Below are 17,587 nucleotides of genomic sequence, written 5' to 3' on the forward strand. Positions count from 1 at the left end.
GGTTATCTTTTTTTATTTGTATATACATATTTCACTACACATTCTCACCAATAAAAATCGACTATGCTGATGATCATGATGGATAGTGCACCAAGTGCAATAAAATTAAAAGTTGTTACGACTTTATATGCAGATTTAAAGACCTCTAACAACTGCTGTTTTTAAATATTTTAGTGTTAATATCATTTTCTTCTTGAAATCAAAGATCATATAAAATTTTTAAATAATTTTCCATAATTATCCTTCAAATATTCGTGCAGTCCTTACATTGTAATTAGTATCTATTATTTCATTTCAGAATGTACGTAAATTCAATTCGTTTTACTAATATCTAATTTCATATTTATCAGAAGAAAAAGAAAAATTTTTAGATGAAAAAATGCGGATTTTCTCTACTTAGTCATCTTGAATATCATTGAATTCTGTTTACGAAATGAACAGATGTTTCTTTGATTTGATTCTTCATTCAATGATGATATTAATATTGACTTTAAAAGAATTGAGGTGAACAGAATTCAATGATGATATTGACTGCACTTAACTAAAAAAATATGAAATTTCTGAAGAAAAAGTAGAAAGACTAATGATATTAGTCCTTTATGTTTGTATTTACTTTAAACCAGAATCAAAGAAATAATTAACAAAAAATGTACATTAAATGTTATATGTTCTGGTAAATCAGCGAAAAGTATAAAAATGAACTAATCTATATTGTCCAAATGTGTTTGCTATTAACAAATATTTTACTTTTAAATTAGTATGTACAGTTTCAACTGCTTCTAGATTACATTTACAGTGTCTTTAGGCAATTTCAGCTTAATTTACAATTACAATTAAATACCCGAAATACCAAATACGGAAATTTAAAGGATTAATTTATTTTGCAATAAATTTACTGAATAAATAATGCATGTTGAAATTCAGTCTTGCTATTTATAAACAGTTTTTGCTATAGGTTTTTCTATGTAATATGCTAGTGTTTATATAATATTTATACCATTGGTCTATGTTTTCTTGCAATTATTAGAAGTTTATCTGAAACAATATTGACTTCAAGTGAACCCAAATTCTTGTTTTATTCTTTATTTTTGGATATGTATACCAAATATAATTTGTAACAAAACATTACCATATTGTACTCGTAACATAATTGGATCTAATTTTAAAATTAAGTTGTATATTTATTCTTATTTACTTTGCTATATGTCGGTATACGTCAAAATAACTTTGTTAATTGGCGCGTAGTCCGTATATACTAAATTACTTGCACTTTCTCAAGTAGTCATAAGTAACTATAGAAAATATTTAATTTTGTACATATTCTATGCTGACATTCCCAGGAATTCCCGATTTTTTATTCTTAATTTTTGGATATGTGTAGACCAAATATAAAATTCGTTTCAAAACATAACCATATTGTACTCGTGACACAATTGGATCTAATTTGAAAATTAAGTTGAATATGTATTTTTATTTACAAAATAATCCAAAATGACATATTTTATGACTTGTAATATATTGAGTTTAGCCACTCCAGCAAGTATTTTTTGGTATTTGCTTATAGTTGGACATAAAAACTTTGTCTACCTTTCTTACAAGTAAATCGCGAATCATTTTGAAGTTAAAAAGTTGATCTGAAGAACAAACAAGTTGGCCACTCCCGGCATATATTATATACCAATTTGTACATTGATGTATCTTCATGAAGGTATGCCTATGCTTCTAACATTTGTATACACGTATCGACTTTCCTCTTGGTCTTTAATTTCATTTTTTTTTTGCATTAGCATTAATTTATGATTGGAAGCTGGTTGCTCAAGAACGGTGCGCCAGGGGCTCTTTCCGAGCGGAATATTTGCTGACATTTGATACCATGACAAATGGCTCTGTTCCGATACCATCGTTTATGTAATGCAATGCACTGCGCTCCATAAATCATACTGTAATTGAATTTATTATTTAAATTAGCCATAATTCTTCTCCCCGTACATTGTCCATAATGGCAATAATAAATCTGCTCGCCTCATTGCATACTAATCGATTCCATATTTCCATTTTAATTTCATCGCATTTTCCCATTTACTTTGCAAATGCATTTCAAAACTAGATTACATTTCACCAAGACATGCAAAATATGTTATATGCAGAAACTGTTGTATAAGTCAAAGTACTTTTGATTATATAAAAAAAATAGTTATAATTATTTATACGTATTGTTTAGAAATTAAATTTCTTTTAAAGATAAATGATTGATACAAATTAAATTGTTTGTTGTTTCACAAATAAAGTGTAGAATGTTGTACGTGTCCAAAGCTAATTCGGTGTTGTGCAACAATTCTGGTCTGAATCACGAAGAGTTCACCATACTTTTCGGTTCGTATGAAACAGCGTTTTCTTCACCTTCGCGATGACTCACCACGGGTACAGGCCGCATGGGGTCGAAATTATCCATGAATAACAAGTCGAAGCAACCACAAATTGCTTCATTTCAACCATGAGTATTCAAAAAAACGATTTTCTTCTTCTCGAATGTCGATTTAGTGAACATGAATTTCATATTTTAAAAATAATTAATGATAAAATCAACAAGTTGCTGTTACAATTCTTTATATGAATTATATATCTTGTAGTCACTTTGTTGTATGTTGTATGTTGTACGTCAAAATAAATTTGTTAATTAGCGTGTGGTGTTTACATACTAAATTACTTGTACTTTCTCAAGTAGTCATAGGTGCCGGAATTCGGGACAAGTTTTTCGTGAATTTTGTAAAAGTATATAGTCTTGATACCCGGGAATTATCGTTCGAGACTGGAGATGATTAAATGAAAATTTATTTTCTTGCAATATTATCGAGAATTTGAAACAAGGTAGAACTTAATGCATACTTAATGGCATTGCAAAATATTCAATTTCCTATAAAACGGGATCAATATACAGTACTAAAACTATATATAATTCACTATAGAATAAATACATTGATTATAAAATAATGTCGAGAATTCCCGGGACTGTCATAAACAGTTGTCTCGTGTCCCGGGAATCAAAATGTCGATACTGAGCAACCCTAGTGCTGACATATTCAATTTTGTTTGATTCTCAATTACTTCTCCAAGTTGCCAAATAAATATATGTACCTGTGCCTTCACTTTGACTGGTATTAACTAGTCTAGTAGACTTGAGTTGATATAAATGACTTACGATACTTCTACAAGTTGCCAAATATATGTACTCGTGCCTTCATTGTGACTGGTATTAACTACCTCTGTTCCTTGAGTTGTTATAAATGCTTTAGATACATGTGCAAGTTGTCAAATATATGTTCTGGACACATTTACGAAACAAGCTACTGACGCCTTGTTAATCGGTATAACGCCCTGTATATCGTCGCGTTATATCTGTTTAACTTATAATAACACTAGTATATTACATATACACAAGTACTTGTTAAGCATTAAGTAGCTTTAACAGATTTCGTTGGTTCTTTAAAAAGCAGTCGTTGGAATGCTTCAAAATCAAATAGAAACTGTATTCTTCCATTTTCGTTCTTATCTGGTTAAGTAATTATTGTGCGAACACACTTGAAATTTCAAGGAATGCATAAACAATGTGGGAACCGCTCGTCGTCGTCGGCCGAAGAAATGGAGACCTGTTAGATAATTGCTCAAATTGCTTGCGCAATGTTTGACATTCCATCAGTATATTTACCTGTTGCGACCCAATTCCGAAATCCAATCAAACGGAGGCAACGAACGTACGAACGCGCGCTGTTACATCGAAAGGAAATAGTTTTATTTCGCCTCGGCAATTTAGTTGCGATAGCAGCAATTAATTATCCCAAAAATATATTAAATGGTATTAATTGATTATGTGAATGGCTCTGCGCCATATCAAGCATCCATTAGCTACACTTACAATCGACCATTAACCACGATCGATTAACTCGCACTCATAAACAAGCGCCGCTTTATTTAAAAGTTAATCGATTAATTTACTAAACGTTTTCAATCTGTATTTGGTCAATAGCGAACGAGAAAATTTTTCAACGAAAATCGTGCCGGACATCTGCGTTCTCTCGGCAACAAGTGAATCAACACGTGGCTCGGAGGCAACATGTAGTCTGTGCGCAATTTATTTACTTGCCGCTTATTCATTGATGATTCACTGAGGTGGCCACGAAAACCACTTCAATTATACAATTCAAAGAAATAGCATTGATGAACGATCCACGTTATGAAACGACGAATAAATAAATCCGTTGATTGTTTGTTGTTGTTAAATTCCACATTCCGAAATTATATAATTGTTGGATGGAATGCGCGATCTCTGCTCACTGTTTATTACGTACGTAATAAAAGGTGTTTCGTAGCGCAATCAACGAAAAAAAAAACGAGCCAAGTAAACAGAAATTTTCTGAACAAAGAGAAATCACGGAACGAAAAGATAAAAAGGTGTCTTCTCTCTTTGGTGCGCGGAGCTTTTCAGCGGCGGGATTACGTAAGGTCGCGCACAATCAATTAGTATCCGAGCGAAAGAGTTTACGTGCTCTTACCAAACGATTCTTTTTTTTAAATAGCGTTTTAATAAAATACCGTTCGAACGATTCACAAATGACAATAAATAATGTACATACACACACAAACAATAAAACACCGCATTTTGCATTCAAAAGCAACGAGTCTTCGTTATGACAATAGTTAAATACTAATTAAGCATTCGAGATTTTATGCGTTCTGGGGAAACGATTTTTTTTCGGAGATTTCACAAACATTTCTTGTGTAAGAATTTCGGCGAATATTTTGATTTATTTTTATATTTTTTGTTTTTTTTTAATACCAATTAGATCGTAATTTATTCGAGACAAGACTGCTGGTTTAATTAAACGAGATCTAGCGTGTATTTACTATATTTTCGTTTGTAGTTAACGGGTCCATGCTAAAATCTTTTATTCGTAGAAAGTTTTTTTCTAGTTTAAATTATTTATGTAATATTTTTTCAAATTTAATCTGTGTTTAATCTATTTACAAATGTTTTCTTGTAGATGAATAAATTTCACATGCAAAGCTTAGTATTAATTATGAATCTAAATTGGTTACGACATTGATTTGTAAATTCAAAGTGTTGCACGTCTTGATTTTATATTGTAACATGTTTCTGAGACACTTTGTTTGAGCGTAAATGTAATTTTCACTTAAATGTTACATATCTAGTTATGTTGAATCATTTAAGTATTTCAAGTTTGATATTAACGATGTCACAATTAAGATTATTTAGAAATTATAACGATTTTAGGTGTCAGTTTTATTTTTCTTTGTTAGTTGTCTTCTCCGAAATGACTTTTCATGACTACCAATTGCATAACACAGATTGTCATTGAATAAATATTCAACGATGACCTTCTGGAACTGATAAAACAATGAATTGAAAATAATGATTCTGGAGACGATGAATCAAAAGAAATTGCTACAGATTTTCTTAGACAAAGTTTAGAAACTATAACCGAAATCGTTGCGAATGATCCAAATTGTGACAGGAGTGCAAAAGCAAGAAGAGGAGTTTTGGATGAGATCGCCTGATACGAACATTTGCTTAAGGATAGAAAAAGAAAGCGCCAATTGTCTTTTAAACGATTTTATCTCCAAAAAATCAAAAATATTAGAAGAGCCGGACCTTCATCACAAAAATAAACTTAATATTTCTCTGTGCAAATATTTGTGTTATATAAAACATGTATTATATTGCTTATTACTGTAAATACAACTTAAAATTAAAGTAAAATTTGTTTATTTTTGGTCGAATATTCCCGTTTTCCTATTTGCATCTAAATCGCGGTCTTACTGTAATTGTGCATAACAGAATAAATCCAACTGTCAATTTTGTACTTATAAGTTAGTTTGCAGTATTTATTGAAGAAAATTAAAATAATAATATTTATTGAAACAATCATACCTAAACAAATAGAACGCAATTTCCTAAGCTTTAAATTTATGATCTAATAATTATTTAAGTTATAGAAATGAGAACACTGACTTATAATTTATCACAAACAGATTTTCTTGGAAAACTTTACAAATCAAAGCTGTACTGCTTTATATCACAATTTAAAAAAGTTATTATTCCTATTTTCTATAAAAACACTCAAATTGAAATACATTTTAACTAAAATAAATATTAATAAAATAAGTAATTTTCTATATTTTTTTTTAAATTGATTTTTTTCTTTGATTTTTTCTTTGAATATTTTACTTTTTTTTTCTTCTTTGACATCTCTTGGTTATTTATTGTACTCTCTTAGTCTTCTAGCCATTATACTATTATTTATAATAATAACAATTGGTAAACATTATATTAATTTTGTGCAAGGAAACCGTTTACAATTTTCTTTTATCTAATATTTATTTTATTTAGAAACTAATAATGATTTGAATGGTTTAATTGCATCTCTAGAGAATAGTGTAATCAATTATTTCCATGAACAAGAATGAAGTTTTTCAAATTCCAAGGAATTGAGAAAGGATATTTTTAATATTACAACTACTTCAATAAGCAGATATGCATAAACCGTCGGTATTAATAATCAAATTCCAAGAATTCCAAGACTTTTTAAGAAAAACGTTATAAAATAATTGTTATATCTATTGTTTTAGTGTTAAGAAACAGTTGTAATTTACTATATTATGAAAATGAATAATTCATTTAATTTGAAATTAATCTAATCTTTCTAAATTTACATATTTATAATTTCTAATAATAATAATTATGTATAAAAATGTATTATTTTAAGAAGAATATTCGAATTTTGAATAAATAAATACAAGCAGGATTTATTTTCTTGAGTGAGAGTAAGCTATATTTCTGACTATACCATATTTCAGAGTTGTTATGTACCATATTTCTCTAGAAAGTAAAAGTGAGTACAAAATCGTGAAGAAGCAAAAAAAAGATCAATAAAGTGAATATTATTTATTGCCGAATCCCATTTAAGGCAAGAACACGTCTCTGGTTCTTTTTTTTATCGGTCAGCTGTGTCGTATTATACTAGAGCACACCGAAACATTAATCTGTTTGGCTTCAAAGTGAAATTTCTCGTTCGAACAATGAAATCACATCTGAAGTTTTCTCGCCAGAAACAACCTCCACTATAAGCCTCCTCTATCCAATAGAGCGACAATGTAATATAGTTTCGAAAGCGTTACGGCTTAATCTGCTAATTGAAAGTTTGGTATGTTTGGTGCGTCCAAGGGTTTGGCTTGTTTGAATTATTCTAATCATATTTATTAGGCAACAGCAACACCGACATCAGTTCTCATTGCATAATTTAGACGTCGATCTGTTTTGTTACCTCCTCCTCCTCTTGTTTTTCTCTTCTTGTCTCTTCTCCTCATCCACACAACTCTTCTTCGTTCGGGCGAGAGAATAGGAAATTAGAAAGAGCCTTTGTTGTGGTTATTATTCATCTCGTGCACTTCTCGCTCGACAGATAAAATGAAATGTGGCTATCAAGATTTTGATCACAGTCGCCGGAGGAATTTGTATTCTAGGCATGTCCAGAAAAACACACACACTGCGCCTTGCCTTCCTACGCCATTGTACGCTTTTCCACCCAAAGAAAAAATAAATACATACACGTTAATTATTGATTAAGCAATGAATCAATTTGCGCTTTTATCGCACAGATAAAGGAAATCAATGCAACCTATACATCACGACAGGTTTTTTGAAACTAGGCAATCTACAATTTATGCAATTATTTAGCTCACGGATAAGCAATTAATAAAACGCATCTGAAACCAGGTGGAAATTAGCGAATTCCGAAGATTAATTATTGCTGAGACTGAGAACAGATGCGGGATTATCAGTGTTACTTAGTTCATAGTTGGGAAACTCATCCGTTGTAGAGTGGATCGTGGGCGTCTGTCCAACTTGAACGAGGAACACCTGGGAGTAATTACTAAGGCAAATCTCCGTTTCGCAAAAAAAAAAAAGTAAAAAAAAATGAGAACTTTCGAAAGAGCTTAATAACTGTTAATTAACATTTCTTGCTGCCACCATGCGGTATGTTTCGTATTTGCCTTCCAGCTTATATCTACTTGAGCATTTTTTCTTCCTCAAGAAATAATCGCAAATCAACCGTAGCCTGATTTTCATAACTAAATACAAGTTTGATACTAACGATGTCACAATTATGTTTATTTATATATTATAATAATCTTAAGTCTCAGTTTTTTGTCATTTAAACTGTCAGTTATGTTGTCATCTATTCACTTATTCATTATTATCAAAGTTGGTATGCATATACTTTGACAGGTTGTCAATTTGGCAAATAGCGAGTAGTTAATTGCTTGTGATATAATATTAAGTGATTGGAGTTTGGCTTCGACATGACATAGCTAAATATTTATAAGAGGGAAAAAACAAAATTCTCCAATAAAAAAGAATGTATGTGCTTCCCTAATATTAAGAAAATTATTAATAAGTACAAGATAATTGATATAGTGCATTAGAGTTAAACCTCGTTTAACGCTTTGGATGTGTTCGTATACAAGCGCTAAAGGAAACAGTGTAAAACGATGTCACTTTAACACAGGGGTTCCCAAACTTTTTTAGTTTGTGGCGCCTTTAATATATAAAAAAAATCCGCTAACTTTATAATAATAATATATCAGAATTTTCGTATCGCCTTGCAGTACAGTTCGGGAACCCCTGCTTTAATATAAAATAAAATAACTACTAGATCCTTTAGTTTCTAGTAATCTTAAGTTGGAATACTTGTACTTACATAAAATATCAAATGCAGTAAATTTGATGTTTTGTATATTAGAATTCCAACAAACCTTATTTTAAAATGTATTCCAAGTGGATATAACAGTTAATTAATTAGAATTGTAGGCAAATGGATACGGATACGATTCGTATAACATGGCTTTGGTCTAACATTCCGCATTCCTCGAGTGGAGACATGTGATATTCTTATGCATCTGTAAAGAGATGATATATCAACAATTTAGAGAAACGTAACTAAACACTGGATTAGTAACAAATTAAAAATATTCGAAACACAAATTTGAATATTATGTAAGATCTAATAATTCTTATTGAAAAAAAGTTTTATAATTTAATCAGTTATAAAGGAATATTACACAATTCTTATAGAATCTATATTAAGTTGTTTTTCATTTGTAAAAATGGGTAATTCAATATATTAATTATTTTGTTAAATAGTAAGTGTAAAACTCTCGTGTTTATTATAATAATAATAATCAAATTTATTGACCAAAAAAACACATACAAAAGAAAATAAAACAAATTTACAATGAGTATCGAATCAGATTTTCCAAATAAAAAATAAAAAAACAACTGTTCTTCCTTCGGTCCCGAAAAGAAAAATAAATAAAAAGTACACAATTTCCCTGGGCATGCACAATTAGCCCATAAATAAAAAGTAGGTGAATTATTAAATGTTATATACCATAGATATTTTTTCGGTGTAAATTACAACTTTGTATTGTATTTGTTTGTAATGCTCATCAAATACATAAATTTCCTACTTATTTATTCGTAGTTATAAATAATAGATTACAAGTAAGATTTATTTGAAAATTATAAATATTTAAAACTTCGTGAATAAAACATTCAAAATGCATACATGTATATATAAAACGAATAAGTTAATACACTTATATTCAAAGTTATATTATATAGTGATAAATAAATAAGTTCCTAAATATTGAAAATATTAACACGTACATATAAAAGTTATTTAAAAAAAAATCCAAAATTCCAAAGATTTCAATATTGAATACTTCACTTCAGATCGAAAAATAATACAAATTTGATACTTTGCACAAAAGATGAGATATTCTATAGTCAATTTCTGTGTTTAATTTAACATACAATGGTAAAAAGTACAAGTATTTACTGAGACATGGAAAATATGAAAAAAAAGATGACTACTTAATTTATAGAATATTTTTATGTAATTGTTATTTATTCAAAGTTAAGTTACCTCAATGAGAACGTATTTTTTCATATAGTAGGATTTTTTTGAGAAATCTTTAATAATCATTGTAAAAAGTATGATATACTAAGAATATAAGGTAGACAATAAGAATAATAATAATTTCTGATAATCGTCTTCCTTAATGTCAATATATACCTATTTTTCGGACTATAAATTTGGGTTCAAATTGGGTGTGTCTTATGGTCCGAAGGTATCATTGAAATATTTTTGCAATAAATCGTCTCTAAATTTGAAAATAAAACAAGAAAGCAATGTGATCAATTATGCAAAACAATATGGAAACAGATCAACAGAAAGACATTTTAGTCCACCACCAACAGAGAAAATGGTTCGAGAATGGAGAAAACAAGAGGAACAATTAAAACTGTTAAGTAAAGACCAGAAAACATTCCGCTCGCATTTAGAAAAATGGACTAAAATTTTGGTAACATTTAAATATTTCAATAAATCGTCTCTAAATTTAAGGTACTTATTTTTCAACGTAAAATATAAGCTAGTTACGTCTTCATTCTTAATTTGTTGTATATGTTTTAAACCTTAATTCCTTGAAATTTAAGAACTAAAACTACAATAACGATATTTTACGTTTTCCTCATAAATATTGAAACAGTATTACTTAAGTTTCTATATGTATCTAACGCTAGATGGTCGCAACACGATTTTGCACAACTAAACAAAATAAAAATGCGGTACACAAGAAATGTAAAGAAATTTCGTAGCACCCATGAAAGTGAGTGAACTAAAAGGATTTAGGAAATAGTATATGCAATAGTAACAGTAATTTGCATTCAGCCTTCGTGTGCCGTGTTCGAGTGCAATTTTAAATAGAATTCACGGCGTGTGTTTCACGAATATCCACTTAATACATTAAGCCCGTCATTTTTTTTTCTGTCTCATTCTTTCCTCTCGTTTCACTCTTTTTTTCCAGACTCATTATATTATATCCTTCGCACAATGCTGCACCCTGTATCATATATACCTGGATTTATCGACGGATGATTTATGGTTCTCCGATAATAAATAATGGACCGTTTTATTCGAGTCCAGTTTCCGATACTGTCACCAGCGGCACCTTTTAATGCAGTTGCCCAAAAATGAAAGAAGTAAAAAAAGCAAAACATGAAACAAAATAAACGATCACCACCGGATAATTCGTGATTTATGCTGTTCGTTTGGTAATTATATTGGATCGCGCTTTTCGGCTTCGAAATAATAAATTAGGCGCTGGATAAATGGTAATGTGAGGAGGAGGAGGAAGACACGAGAGAAATTGGAGTCGGATCGATCACTCCTGGCGATAATCTTCGTTCGTGATTCACAACAATCCTTTCAAACTTTGCTCTTCGCCTCGTAGATCAATCACTTCTATTTCCTTATTAAGTTCGCCTTTGCTTATTTTAATTACGTTTATCCAATGTATTTGTTACCTTCCCACATGCAAGGTCTTGCAGGAGTTGGATAACCATCTGTAATATGATTCGCCGTGATTTACAGTAGCCGTTTCATTTTGTAAATTGTAATGAATTAACGAATCCTTAGACATAACAAAACTTCATATTTTTAACTCCACTGAAAAGACATAACAAACTTAAAGACTTGCATTTGTTACGAAGTTTTTTCCTAAAATTATCTTTTGAAGTTTTCAAATATTTGTGACCATCCACTATGTTTTATATATTGAGTATGGATCTAGTAGATATAAGAGTGTTATGTTTTAGTCTCAGTTTTTATTTTTGCTAGTTATGTCTTCATTCTTAATTTGTGTATGTTTTAATCCTTAAATCTTTGAAATTTAAGGACTAATCTAGATGTACAATAATACGTTTTCCTCATTAATATTGAAACAATATTACTTAAGTTTCTCCAATGTTAGATTGCCGCAACAAAATTTTATACATTGAGTGTGAATCTAGTAGATATAGGAGTGTCCATCGATTTTTATTATATTAAAACAGGCACGGGTAACCTTTTCTAGTTAAGGATACCATCAAAAGCAGTAAAGGGCCAAATCTGGACTTTGTCCACCTATGTATGTATTTAAGTCTCACTAAATTAGTTTCGAAATGATTCAAAATAAATAAAATATAAGTAATAACATTTAAATTAAATTGTGAGATATAATAAATATTATAGATTCTGATTTCAATCGAGGCGTATACACTTATCAACCTGTTCGATTAAAGATTTAATCATAATAAAAAATATGTATAGAAATATTACAAGTGAATCAAAGGAGAGAAACACGGGTTCGGTACGAGATTGCAAATATTATGGAATCAGATAAATCCTAATGCGTTATTCAATAGAAAACCAGTTTGAATTAGAAATTTAAATATCTAATCGAATATTCCTATTCCGGTTTTCAAACGAAACGAGAAACGTTCTGGAATTCTTTCCGTTCGGGAATCTCGCGCGAAATTGATTTTTCATTAAAATCAACTAGCAATTGAACGTTGCTCTTCAGCGATCATTGATATCTAACATTCAATTAAAAAGAATATCATGAAATCTTCAAGAATTAAGTAAAATTATTATAATTAGGAACAGTTCTTATAAATTTACTTGATATTCATTAAAGTTTATAAATAATTCTTATTGATCTTAAGGAAATCACAAGACTATTAGAATAATTTAATGATATATTTTTTTGCAATGATGAAATTACTAGAGGTTCTTTCGAAATTATAATGAATTATCATATAGAAATTTTGCAAAACGTAGATTAAATAGTAGATATTCATCATTAAGATTAAAATGGAAATTAGTGGAAACTTAATCTAAACACTTTAGATATTCCTTCAAATTTTGTATATGTATTTACACAACTTTCTAAATTAATGTTTTATTGAATATTTATAGTTAAAAAACATACAAGTTTGAATTCTGTCACAATGGTAATCACTTTTTATCAATCTAATTATTCTTATAAATTAGTTATTAGTAATAATCAGAAATAGCAATTATTAATTAAACAGTTATTGACTAATATATTGGGTTTTTAAAATACAACGTGAAGATATAAATACTCGGTATTGAGTACTTGTCCCGTTTAACTTGCATAAATACAAGTAATTTGCCTAGTTTTATGCACATTCCGCTATGTAATACTTAACACATGATGAGTAGTTATAAAACATACAACTAATAAATAATGGGTAGAGGTCAAATCATCATATCCGTATTGCAAGTTTCTTGAAAACCAACAATTGTATAAAATTACAATAGCACTAAATTAGTCGGTTTACGTAATGCGGTGAATATGTGCATGATATATAAAAGAGAAATAAAGCCGACACCCTGTATACAAGAATATATTATAAAGCTAACGATGGCGAGTGAATAAAATGTGCATGTTCATAATTATTAATTTAGCATAAATTCTATGGAATCTGTATGTAAATGTGGGAATTGGAACAGGCATTCCAACCGCAGAATGCAGTTGAGAGGAGAGAACGAAACGGGCGATTTGAGTAATTAATCGTCGACGGAATTTATCGGCAATTCATTTGCGGTATTTTCGACGCGCTGCATACAAAAAATTATTACAACGTTCATCGGTTTCGTTGTTTATTGCTATATTCGTGCGTCGGGTAAAAGTTTTATGTTTCCTCTCCCGTTCGGTATTTATACCAATTTGAAATAAGGAAGCTCCCCTTCACTTATTCAAATTGCACGCGGCCAAATCAAAAAAAGTCCTTGCACAGAATCGAAGGAACATTGAAGAAAGATAGATTGAAAAGAGAGGAGGAGAGGAAAAAGAAATAGAATATGACTGCATCGAATCGAATTAATTCCAAGGCAAATTGGTTGCAAACGCGTTCAAATCTGGCGCCGTTTGCGCCGCAACAATCGGTTCTCTAACGCAAAACGATGACGAAAGGAGGTGATTTGCGTGTTTCGGCTGAAATTATCCTGCCGATGTTGTTGTAGTTTCAGTTCGGTTTACCTTGTTGTTATTGCGAGCCTCTGTCGTCACATGCGGTTCGTACGTACGTACGCGCGAAGAAAGTTTCCTCGTTGTGTAAATGATTTGAGGGCAGTACGTGTAATGTTAAATCGCAAAACCGATAATTTATGTTTCCAATACATTCTTTCTTCTCGCATTCGAAAACCGCAAGGAACAATTTTGTAAATTATCGAAACGCTCGTTGCTCAACCGTAGGCAATATGCATAACAAATTATCTCTTTGCAGTTCTGTTGATCTTTTGTTAAATGAATATTAGAGATTTTTGTTTGCACTTTTCCATCTTACATCTTCTCGATATTAAAATGTTGGGAATGTAATTTGGAATTATGATTCTATGCAAATTTCGCGTTTTGCTTGGCATTGAGGGGAACGATCATTGTTCTGTCGCCAAATCCGGCATTCCGCAGATACATTTTGAATAAATTAGAAAAAAATGTTTAAAAAAATAAATATCCATTTAAGTTTGACTCTAAAATTGAATGTAAATTAATTAAACTGAATGTTACGCAATATTTGGCATGCAATTAATAGAGTGTAATGAACAAAATATAATTTTAGTCATGTCTTGGATTTGATTTATTTGTTGCCATATTTATGGGTTTTCTATTATAAATAAATTGATTATATAAAAAACTATATTACGTGTTACATACCAAGAAACTTGTGAAGTAACTGTATAAGTTACTAACCTCATGTACTCGACAAATATTACTTATTGTGTAGTAATGAATCTCTGTTACAGTAATAAAAATACTATTACAGGGTGGGCAAACTTCGACTCACTGATGTAAAATACATATAACTTTGGTAATTGTATTTTTTTTTATTTTCTTTTTTTAGATGAAAGTATAGTTTATTGGATTTTTTTCTAATATAAGTGTGGAAAATAATATCATTTAAATAACCTCCATTTTCTTGTTGACTTTTTCTAATACATTTCTGGTTATTTCTTTACGAATATTTTATTTAAGCTGGTTTATTCTGATAAACCATCCCCTCAAAAAGAAATCTGGTACGGTTAAATCGGGAAAATGGAAAGGAAAAGCTAAATCTGAATTTTTTTAAATAATTTGGTCACTGAATTTATTGGCATATCTAAGACATTGTTCTGAATTCTTTGTTAACAATGTTTTTTGGGCCAATTGAATTTTGTATATAATCATCTTATAATCAAGTTTCAATATTCGTCTTAGCTATGTTCTGGTGATGACCAAGTGAGTAGTACGTCCACGACACAAATTGATCATCGTTGACACTCTGTCGTACAGCCACCACAGCTTCTTCATTGCGAACTGTACGATGAACGTTTCTTCGTTGATGATCACATACTGCAACCCGTTCCTAAAAACTGATTAAGTTTGTAATCATGTTTGCACTGGGAACTGTTGAAACATTAAAATACGCGCGGTTTTTTTTTTGTTCATTGTAACAATACATCGTCGGGAAATATAATAAAATTCTATAGTTTTGACTAGTTCTTGCACTGAGTACGTAGCCATTATAAAATTTCTTAAAATTCTTTATAATATACAACAAAAATAAATTAAAAAAAATTAAAAACTCAAAAGTTACAAACATTTTAAAACAGTCAGTCCAAGTTGATTCACCCTGTAGAAGCAATAGTATTATATTTAAAAATGAAATACAATTTATACAGAGATATGAACTTGTATTTTTTTCATTTTCAGAGAATGAACAAGAAACTTTGCCTTTTCCAAAGATATTTTTGTACTTGTTAAAAATGTATAATTTTATACATTCTTTTTAAATTTATAATGAATCAGTAAATTATAAATGTTTCAAATTAATTTGGATTCATTAATGATTACTGTTTAATTGCAATTTCTTTTTTTAAGTAAATTATTAAAATGCCAATTGTTAAGAACTTAACGAGTTTAATCCGTTCCAAAATTTCCGGATTTTTACTCGTTTAGTGAAACATATTCAAAAATGCACATAATATGTGTACACATGTTTTAAACATGATGTAGTAGGCGCGCAATCCTTCTCTTCTCATCGTCACTCGTTATGCGAAACGTTGCTCGTTAAGCGAGTCATTTTTCTTACAATTCATTTTGCTCGTTAAGCGAGCTTCCACTGTAGTTGGATTTAAGAATATAGTTTATCAATATAGTTGCTATGGTTATTATAAACAGTTGTAAGAAACGAATATATTGTTGTATAATTTTGTTTGGTATATTGCAGTTGCTAAGTACACAAAATATATATTTTTACAATATGATTTCAAACTGGCTTACAGTGCAAATTATTAAACAAAGTTTTCATTTATTTATGAATCATTGCGAATGATTACTGTAACTTTGTCATCTACAAAAATAATAGAAATTCTATTATATATTTTTTTTGCAAAGTTTCTAGTTGTTTGTGCCGGGTGCAGTGTCTCGGTCTGTTAATTAAAATATCGCTTTGTCCTTTGAATATGTCTACATATAAGTATATACATATATCTATATATTTATTGCACCATTTCCGACCACATGGATATATCTGCTGTATCTACCGTTTATATCAAAGGCAACATAACATTGCATTTCGAAATTCCAGTTTCTGTAATCACCAAGGCAAAGAAACCGAATCGAAGCTAGGCAACAACGAACAAACAGAAGAAAAAAGTTTCTCTTTTTATTTGAATTTTGTAAACATGCTAGTGTTTCTCAAAAAAAAAATTATATGAAACAACAAAATCGAACCTTTTTGTTAAACAGGTTTAGCTACATTTTCTTATAGTAAACATTTGATTCCTAACAGCAAATGCATAATTTTCATAATTATATAAAATATTTAGTTGTTTTATATTAAGTTGTTTGTATTTGTGTGATTAAAAAGTTCTCTTGAATTGAACAGTTATTGAAATGTGATTTTGGTAATTTGTTTGCTTCATTGTTTTGGTAACGCAAAGTCATGATTTATGTTTTTTACTGGTATTGTCCACTTGGTACAAGCGAGAAGAGCATTGAATGCAAATGTACATGTGCAAAAATTTGTGTGTAATTGTTTCTTTGTCCATTGATAATCGCGAGTTGCAAGGTGGAACACGTTCGATTTTGTTGCTGAAATTTCGTGATTGGTCGTTCCTCCTCCGGTTTGGTCAGGAGCCGAGAAGAAGCAGAGAGGCGAAGAGTCGATGCCACGCACCACCACCATCAACGACATTCCAATATACAATTTACAAATACCAACGGACTACCTCACATTGCAACTGCTATGCAACATTCTCGCAGCGCTCGTCTCGGAATAAATTCTTCTGCATGCTTCCAATGCGGTATAACAGTAATACTAAGTGCCGGAAAAAAGAAATAAAGTAGGAGCGGATTGAGAAAGAAACGATCGTGCCTTTGGGAGGAGAGAACTCGCACGAAGGTGAACTTGGAAAGCGCACACATACACACACCACCACCGGATTTGTTGCACTTGCGTTTCGTTTCGGCTTCTCTCAGCTGAGTACGTAGGAATCCGTCAGATGATTGATAACTCCGAAAGGAGTCCTCGAGGAAGTTTACGATCGGAATGTCGAGGAATTCGTCGCAAATTGAAGCGACGGACGGAAGGACAAAAAAAAAACGCACACGCATATTATTC

At 30.5% G+C, this 17,587-nt stretch overlaps 1 protein-coding gene across 3 annotated transcripts in view; it reads left to right on the plus strand.

Moving 5' to 3' along the window:
- The window catches only part of LOC108559198 (nuclear hormone receptor FTZ-F1 beta), a 38,620-nt gene that overhangs the window by 13,457 nt on the left and 7,576 nt on the right, over window positions 1-17,587 (plus strand). The window lies entirely within an intron of this gene.

Source organism: Nicrophorus vespilloides, unplaced genomic scaffold (genome assembly GCF_001412225.1).
Source record: "Nicrophorus vespilloides isolate i.1.1-1 unplaced genomic scaffold, Nicve_v1.0, whole genome shotgun sequence".
NCBI classification, from domain to species: Eukaryota; Metazoa; Arthropoda; class Insecta; order Coleoptera; family Silphidae; genus Nicrophorus; species Nicrophorus vespilloides.